The sequence below is a fragment of the Miscanthus floridulus genome, chromosome 19 (genome assembly GCF_019320115.1).
Source record: "Miscanthus floridulus cultivar M001 chromosome 19, ASM1932011v1, whole genome shotgun sequence".
Taxonomy (NCBI): Eukaryota; Viridiplantae; Streptophyta; class Magnoliopsida; order Poales; family Poaceae; genus Miscanthus; species Miscanthus floridulus.
Genome location: NC_089598.1, coordinates 110,616,789 through 110,624,948, shown reverse-complemented (window position 1 = coordinate 110,624,948; position 8,160 = coordinate 110,616,789). Strand labels below are relative to the sequence as shown.

At 45.1% G+C, this 8,160-nt stretch overlaps 1 long non-coding RNA gene and 1 pseudogene across 1 annotated transcript; both read left to right on the top strand.

The window, feature by feature from the left end:
* Positions 1-309: 309 nt before the first annotated feature.
* LOC136529468 (uncharacterized) lies at positions 310-2,004 on the top strand. The gene is made up of 5 exons (XR_010777329.1): positions 310-472; positions 903-976; positions 1,066-1,318; positions 1,428-1,511; positions 1,623-2,004. It is a non-coding gene; the product is annotated as an uncharacterized lncRNA (long non-coding RNA).
* A 213-nt stretch (positions 2,005-2,217) lies between these two features.
* Positions 2,218-6,620, top strand: LOC136526610 (uncharacterized; annotated as a pseudogene).
* Positions 6,621-8,160: the final 1,540 nt, after the last annotated feature.

The window sequence follows — 8,160 nt, the reverse complement described above, 5'->3', positions numbered from 1 at the left end:
GAGTATTCGGATACGGATACGGTATCGGATGTTGGATATCCGGACTCGGATACGGACAGATCTCAACCACTCTAAACGAATTCGATTTTGAATACGGTCGAAAAATATCGGTATCGTTTTCATCCTAGATGCCACCTAGCCCTGTCTGAACACCTAACCTGCCCGCTTCATGGGGAAAAAAAGTACCCATCACGTCCACCCATCGATTCGAGCATACAGACAAAAAAAAAAGACAGGCCCAAGCCCATCATTAAAGCACATCCCACACGGCCCAGCGGCCGGATCCCTACATCGCTAACACATCTCGTGTGCCTCCCTGCCGACACCAACGAGAAGGAGAACACAGTGGTCAACGGCCACCGAGAAGGGCGCTGTCGCCGGCGTCTCCACAGCTGCGCATCTCAGCGCTGCCATCCCGCAGGCGACGCCACCGCACAAGGACGGACCCTCCGCGGCGCTGCTACCCCGGCAGGTAAGCAGCGGATATAACCACCTCTCTTTCTCTTAATGCTCCATTCCAGATCTATAATAATACTCTCATCCTTGTTAACAGATACTTGATCTCCCTTAGTTTCCAAAAAACATATTAATACACTTCGTTTCCTGCTATGCTTTGCTCTGCAAATGCATACGAACCGCCTGTTGAGGCCATCAACAGCTGGCGAACAGAGCACAGCGACAGGCCGACTGTGCATGCTCGGTTCAGCCAACAGTAGCGCCGTCCATTTTCTAAATCATTGTCTGAATATCAATTATCATTTTCTCATTATGTAGCCTACACACCCAGATAGATTTCCTTGATTGGCATATAAACATGCCCGCATTTGGGGCCATATATTTCGCACAGGCATTACCACGCATTTATACTACTTATGCCTCTGTTGCTTCCAATTTGTACCCAGGTCAGACAATCAGGCCTTCTGCTGCTGCCATCGAGGTGATACCGCTTTGGACAAACCCATGGAAGCACAGCAGGGTAAAAATATACATACACAAAATTCGCATCTGCATCGTATCTATGATACCTCATAGACCATCTGACACTCCAACATCTTCATAAACCAGAGCTACCGTGGCACCGCCGGCTACCAATCATTGCTAGGATGAGACATGGCTGCCCGCGTGGTCTAACAGTCTATGATATCTACGCGGAGATTACGGACAACTTCACCACATATTTCACCATGCATGATAGTACATAGGGTTTTCCTTTCACTGCGCGTGCTCCGCACCGCAAAATTCACGATGGATGTGGTGCTGTGGAGTGCAGAATATGCAGCAGGCCAGTTACCATGGATGGTACCACATGGTCCTCTAGGTACACAGCCTGCGCCTCAGATATTCAACATTCTACTATATAGCGAACATGATCCACGCACATATCTAACTGAGTTCAAATTTTCTTCTTTCCCTCCCCTCTCCTGCAGACGAGACATCGTACATGAAGTCAACAATAATCATAGACTGTCTTGACCAGGAAACTCAGCCAAAGCAGCTACGGCGCACACAAGGTACGAAAGTACACATGCTTCTCTACCCATTAGTCCGTACTTTCTAGCTGCGGCACATAATCGCTTGTTCTTCGCTCTACATTCCACACTCTAAGTATATATAACATGCAGGCACAGGCGATTCACAAACGCCAACTGAACCACCAGACTTCAGCTACCTTATGATCACAGAACTAAAAAAATTCTATCGTGATAAGATCAGAGATTTTACCAGGTGTAGACAATCGTGCTTAGCAATCTGCGACGTTATACACAAACTGTATAACGATCTCTTGCCTAGCGTATACTGCATCTACAGATGTGCTGAAGCTCTCCAGGATACAAATAATGAAGAGACGGTACTCCATGTGGAGCACCTCGCCTACCGACTGCAGTATCAGGTCCGCATCACAGGTGAAGACCTCGCTGACATCGACAACATCATTGGTCTAGCCTATGAAAAGCCTTCCACCCCCATCGAACTCACGAAGTTTGTACACATTCCTTCGCTCTCCGAGGTAACGACGCCCCTGCTCCCTCCCCAGCACTCCTCGTTGCCCACATAAAACTAAGAAATATCAATTCTAAGCCAACAAAGGTCAGTGTATATTTCCTGTTTGTGCATGCAGGTTCCAGTTCCATCGACTTACACTAGACACCTGGAAGCTATCCTTGATACCGTTGTCCACAGATTAATGGCAACAAACCAGCCATCGAAACAGAGCTGATGCCGTCTGGAAAATTCCAAACTTACATCTCCACCGAGACTTTCAAGAACAGCTACACTGGCACCACTGGGATGAGTCTATATGAGGCCAAGGCAGATGCAATCTACCGTCTACTAAAACACACCACAAATATACTTGGCTATACCATAGTGGACTTGAACTATCCAACACTTGCCAAGATAGTTCCTGACATAGACGCATGCAACGGTGGGCTAATCGAGTTACAGGCCTGTGCAGAACAAGCTAAGGATCTGACGCACTGGGTCTACACAGGTGTCACGGAGATGCGTGAGCAATTGACGGAGCATGTCGATCCAGGTACCATAACCCACCTGGATGCCTCCATGAAGCAATTGCACAATGACCTAAACCAACGCCGCTTAGACATACATGCTGCATTCAACAGATTCCAGCAAGACAAGGTAAAAAACCCATCCCCTTTGCTCGGCTCTAAAAACTTTTTGGTCTGACCACCATGTCAATCTCTGCTATATGAATTTCCAGGCAGCCTATGATTCTATCAGACTGTAGACAAGCTCTTCCTCGATCAGGCCAGCGACGACGGCATGTTATATGAACTAACCGCTGCTCCGCCACCTCTATTACCTACAGATAACGGGCCTTGGCAACCACTCTGATAACACAAGGAATCGGTCCTTTCCCTATACGGCCCGTCATCTATAGATTATATGTGTCATAGACCAGTCCATGTGCACTGGCCGCATATATCCGTATGTACACCTCGGAACAGGATATGTCTGAGCACGAAAAGTCTGTAAAATAGTGTCTATCCAGGCCTACAAATACAACCATCTATATCGTGGGCGCGGTCATCCGTATTAGCTGCATTTCCTGTATGTATATATAATAACGCTTAACCCTATATTATGTTATAAATCACAGCCGCTTATCAATCTTAGGCTCACAACGACCGCACTATAATTTCGCACAGCGCTTATCTGCACTTTCCGGTCTCCATGATGATGCATCAGACAAAAAAAAAAAAAAAACAGAGAGGTGCAAAATCAAACCAAAAAAAAAACGCTACAGGGACAGCTCAAATAGCCATTCCACCACCGCCATCAGCCGGCCCAACAAGATACACCCAACGACCCAGCAAACCAAATGTTAGCGACGAAAAAAAAAACAAAGAAAAAAAAAGGGAGGCGCTGAACAACCCACTTGCCATCCTCTTCCGTCTTCCTTCTACCTTCCTCGCTTCGCTCCCTCGGCCTCGCCACCCCCCTCCAGCACACAACCCACGGTACTCACAACTTTCACCTCAACAATAAGCTCCACTTATGCAACCCAAACACTATTATACTACAGCATCTGATCGAATCCCTTCAGCAGGCGCAGCAAACATCCCATGAGCTCAACTGAACATGAACCGTAAGCCTCGGCGCTCTGTCCGATAGTACAAGAACTTAGACCCACGTCTCCAAGGCATCGCCACTGCATCTGTGTCATATACGTATGTATACATGACGTCTGCATCATGTACGACCGTTTGTCCCGTATTAGCCTGGTTATGTACATTACATATGTATATAACCGACGAACGGCATGTTTCCAGTAACAAACACTTATTATGTAACATATTCGACTTCTCCGTGTGCTCGCATCACTGCAGCTTATTTATAGACATCGCCGCTGCGCGAAAAGCCAAAATGCAAATTTGCGTCCGCGCACAAATGCGCACGCCTCATACTAGTGGTTCACTAATACGGAGTACGTCTTTGGGAGGATAAATGGGGTTCTACCAAAAATGGTCTTTTTAACTGTACAGTCAATGTAGAAACATATTATGAATCACAATTTGATGCCTCCAAATGAATTCATGTGGAAACTTAACTAGGATCTTTATTTAGTTCTTAATTAAATGTGTTATTTTAGTCAAGGATAGTTTAAACAAAAGAGACATTGAAAAGGTAGTAGTGAAAATTGTTGTTTTGATAATAAGAAAATTGTAGTGAAAAGGTACTAAGGTAGTAGGAAATTTTTTTGGGAAGAAGACGCTGATAATATTTTGGCTATGCTAGTGGCTTATGTTGGGTTTCAACTCCAGCCTATCTTCAACTTGCTTGGGACTAAAAAGGCTTTGTTGGTGGTGGTGGTTGTGGTGCATGAAGGAAGAGACTATGTATTAGCTTGGCATTATGATCAGCATGGGACATACAGTATCCGCGGTGCATACGAAGTCTGCCAAGCCGATATCATCCGCAGCAGAGACCAGACGAGCGCACAAGGGGCTGGGGAAGCCGGCTGAACACAGATCCTACGTGGGACAGAATTTGGAAGCTCAAATGCCCGAACAAAATCAAACATTTTCTCTGGCGCTTTATTCATAACAGCCATCTCCTAAGGTGCAATTTAGCAAGGAAATGCCCTGTCTGTGAAAAGATTAAATGAGGATGGGGGGCATCTTTTCTTCAAGTGTAGACTGGCCGAGAGAGTTTGGCAGGCTCTAAAGCTGGAGCGGGAGAGAGCAGCTCCAGGTCAGGTACCATAGTCTCAACTGCCTACACATCTGGCGGCGCCTCTCGCCCCTCTCTCTCTCCACGGACTTTGAGCTCAAGATCCACGGCTACGACGAGCACCTGTCATGGGGCGAAAGGATCAAGGAGCAGGAGAAGATGAAGCGCGTCATAGAGCTGGTCAACGGCGGCGTCAAGGGGTGGTTCACGGAGCTGGACGTCGCCTGGGTTCTTGACCTTCCCGATGATGCATTTGTACGGGCAATCGAGCGAACTGGTCGTTCTTGGGGCTGGATCGACTTGCGTGCTCCGAGCTGGATCCACGCTCTCGCCGAGATCGTGGAAACCATCCGCTTCACGCCGACACTGCCCCTTCCCGATCCATGCTCACACACTGATCAGTTCTTCTTACGGAGGGTGACGAGCAAGATACTGCAGAGAGTGAAGAGCAAGCTATTCCTTACCAATGATCTCGTGACGGATGATCGTGCTAGTAGTATTCCAGATCAAATCGTTTGCTCAGAAAAAAAGTATTACCGATCAAATCCAGTTTGCAAGATTTACCCAAGTGGCCATGTTGAAAATGCTCGCTTTTGTCGATGTCCAAGTTGCTGTGGATCATTGTGATGTATGTTTATGGGATACCAGAAATATATAAATCGTTAAATCTACTGCTGGCTATGCACGGTGTTCTTTCCAAGGCCTTACACGTGATCGACGTGTTATTCATTTCCAGTCCCCCAGGAGAAGTTGAAAGGATACTGGGCGAGATATTCCGCCTCTTGTCAACAAAGGATGAGAAGGCGCTTGACGCCATATGGCTCACATTGAACCACACCACGACTCATCTCCTCAGGGGCTTGCTTGGATGCACTTGTATCCACCTCAATCCACATGTGTTAGAGTGGATTGGGGTGGAACTGAAACTATTTTTCATTCCAATCCACTCCAACACATATAGGTTGAGGTGGATATGAGAGCATCCAAACAAGGTCTCAAGTGGACTGAAGACTCGTCAGCTACTCAAACTCTACAACAAGGATCATCGGACATTCACAAGGTCACTCTGTCCGTGATAAGCTACATCAGCTTCCTGATGGATAATAAATTGTCATTGGATCTAATTATATCTGAAGCAGATAACCGTGGTAAAGTGGATGAAACTCGTATTGGAAACCAAACACATTCTGACAGCATGATCATCAGGATGGCGTCATGTCTACAAGAAAAGCTTGCCAGCCTGTCAGAATCATTTCGCGATCAAGGCCTTATGTTCTTATTCTTGCTCAACAACTCACACCGATTACACAAATGTTTTCGGTTTGTTGAACCTGGGTGGTCTTGTCTCCAACTTTATGCCGAATCCCTTTTTACCAAGGTCGATGGCTACATGCAGAGCTATCTACAAGTATCTTGGTCTCCAGTGTCGTTATGCTTGTTCAATCCTACTCCTCGTTTCTTGGGGAAGAACTACTCCCCACTGACTTGGTTCGAGTCTGAGTTTCAAAAGACTTAGGCCCCGTTGAGATCCAAAATTTTTTGGATTTTGGCTACTGTAGCACTTTCGTTTGTATTTGGCAATTAGTGTCTAATTATGGACTAATTAGGTTCAAAAGTTTCGTCTCGCGATTTCTGACCCAACTGTGCAATTAGTTTTTTCGTCTATATTTAGTACTCTATGCATGTGCCGCAAGATTCGATGTGACGGGTACTGCGCAAAATTTTTTGGAATCTAAACATGCCCTTACATCACTCAAAAGCAGTGGAAGGTCCCAGATCCTGAGGTGCGGAAAAATCTGAGAACAGCTATCATTGAGCAAATCATTCCAGGCTACACAAAATACATAAAGGAGAACAATATTACCACGCCAAGACTCGCCCCCCAGGAGCTAGAAGAGATGTTGCAAGACCTATTCGAAGGATGATCAACACAATACACCCCCAATGACCGGTCACTGTTGGTTTTCATCTATGTTGGTGTTGGAAAGAAATGTTGTCGCTTCAGATGACTTGACTTCTCAAGATGTATCATGTATGTGAACAAAGCACACGTGTATAATCAACCAGGATTAAACCAAGTCTATTTGAGTATTTATATTTATCTCCCTTTTTAAAATAAATATGGAACAGCACAGAGCTATCTCTTTCGGCGTTGTAAGTTTGTACCAGCATCAGTGACAGCACCAAATGATGTTTATATGCTCTTTCTTCTCAACTTTCATTTTTGTCCAAGTGCTGCATTAACTGAAAATGTTGTTTATTAACGTCTAATAAAATCTAAGAGAAGTATCCATATGTGTAGCATCGTTAATCCTGGTTACGTTTGTGTTCACTGCTTTGTTTCGGAGTTCGAACAAAATGTTGTTGCTTCCAACGACTGACCTCCTGAAGCTCTGTGTGAAGTCGATGAAATCAAGCTGAAGCACCACAAGTTTGTTAATTTTCTTTGTGGTAAAATTGTTGCACATTTTTTACTTAAGTACATGGAACAGCATAGAGGAAATCAAGCTGACGCACAAGTTGAAAGTTTGATCATTTTGACTTCCAAATGAGTGGTTTGTTTTGCCCTCAATCTTACTCTGTTCTGCTCTGTCTTGCACATGAACTCTGCACTGGCTGTGTTAGCGAGAAACTGTATAACAAGTCGTCCATGTTCCATGGTTCCTGAAGTGTAGCAAGGGTAGTTAGCTAGCTAGTTGGCTAGTCATGTATGTACATGTACTTAACTGGCTGTGGGCATCCAGGGACTTGCTAGCGTCCGGACGTCCGATCCAGAGCGCTAGCGTCTGGACGGTGCCTGCATAACGAGCGAGCGAGCACCCTAGCGCGTCGGCCTTGCGAGCAAGCGCCCCAGCAGCGGGCCCGCGCTGTCCCAGACATCGCCCACGCCGTCAGCCGCTTCCCACGCGTATCACATGTGCAACACCTGATCTACTTTTAAAACATCCAGATGCAACAGTTGTAACATACAAAAGAAAGACATGTGAAACATTTGAAACAAAACGACTTAAAACACTTGAAAACAATTGCAAACATATGCAACATTCAGATAAAACACTGGAAACATGCGTATGAAACACCTGAAATGTTAATGGGGTGCTACTGAAAATGGTCGTTCAATGTACATTCAATGTACAAACATATTACGAATCAAAATTTGATGCCTCCAAATGAATTCATGTAACTTAATTAAGATCTTCATTTGGTTCTTAATTAAATGTGTTATTTTAATCAAGGACAATTTAATCAAAAGACATTGGAAAGGTTGTGAAAATTGTTGTTTTGATAGCAAAGAAACTATCCAACATTTATTGCCATGTCTCTATATTCATCTGGAGAGCACTACTTCAAGTTGGTTTAAAAGAAACCCAATCTTATTATTCTCTCAACGTTGTAATCACATACAGTACAAGCACGTATTGCATTGGCTCGTGCATGAACACTGATGATCGCAGCCTAAAAAAT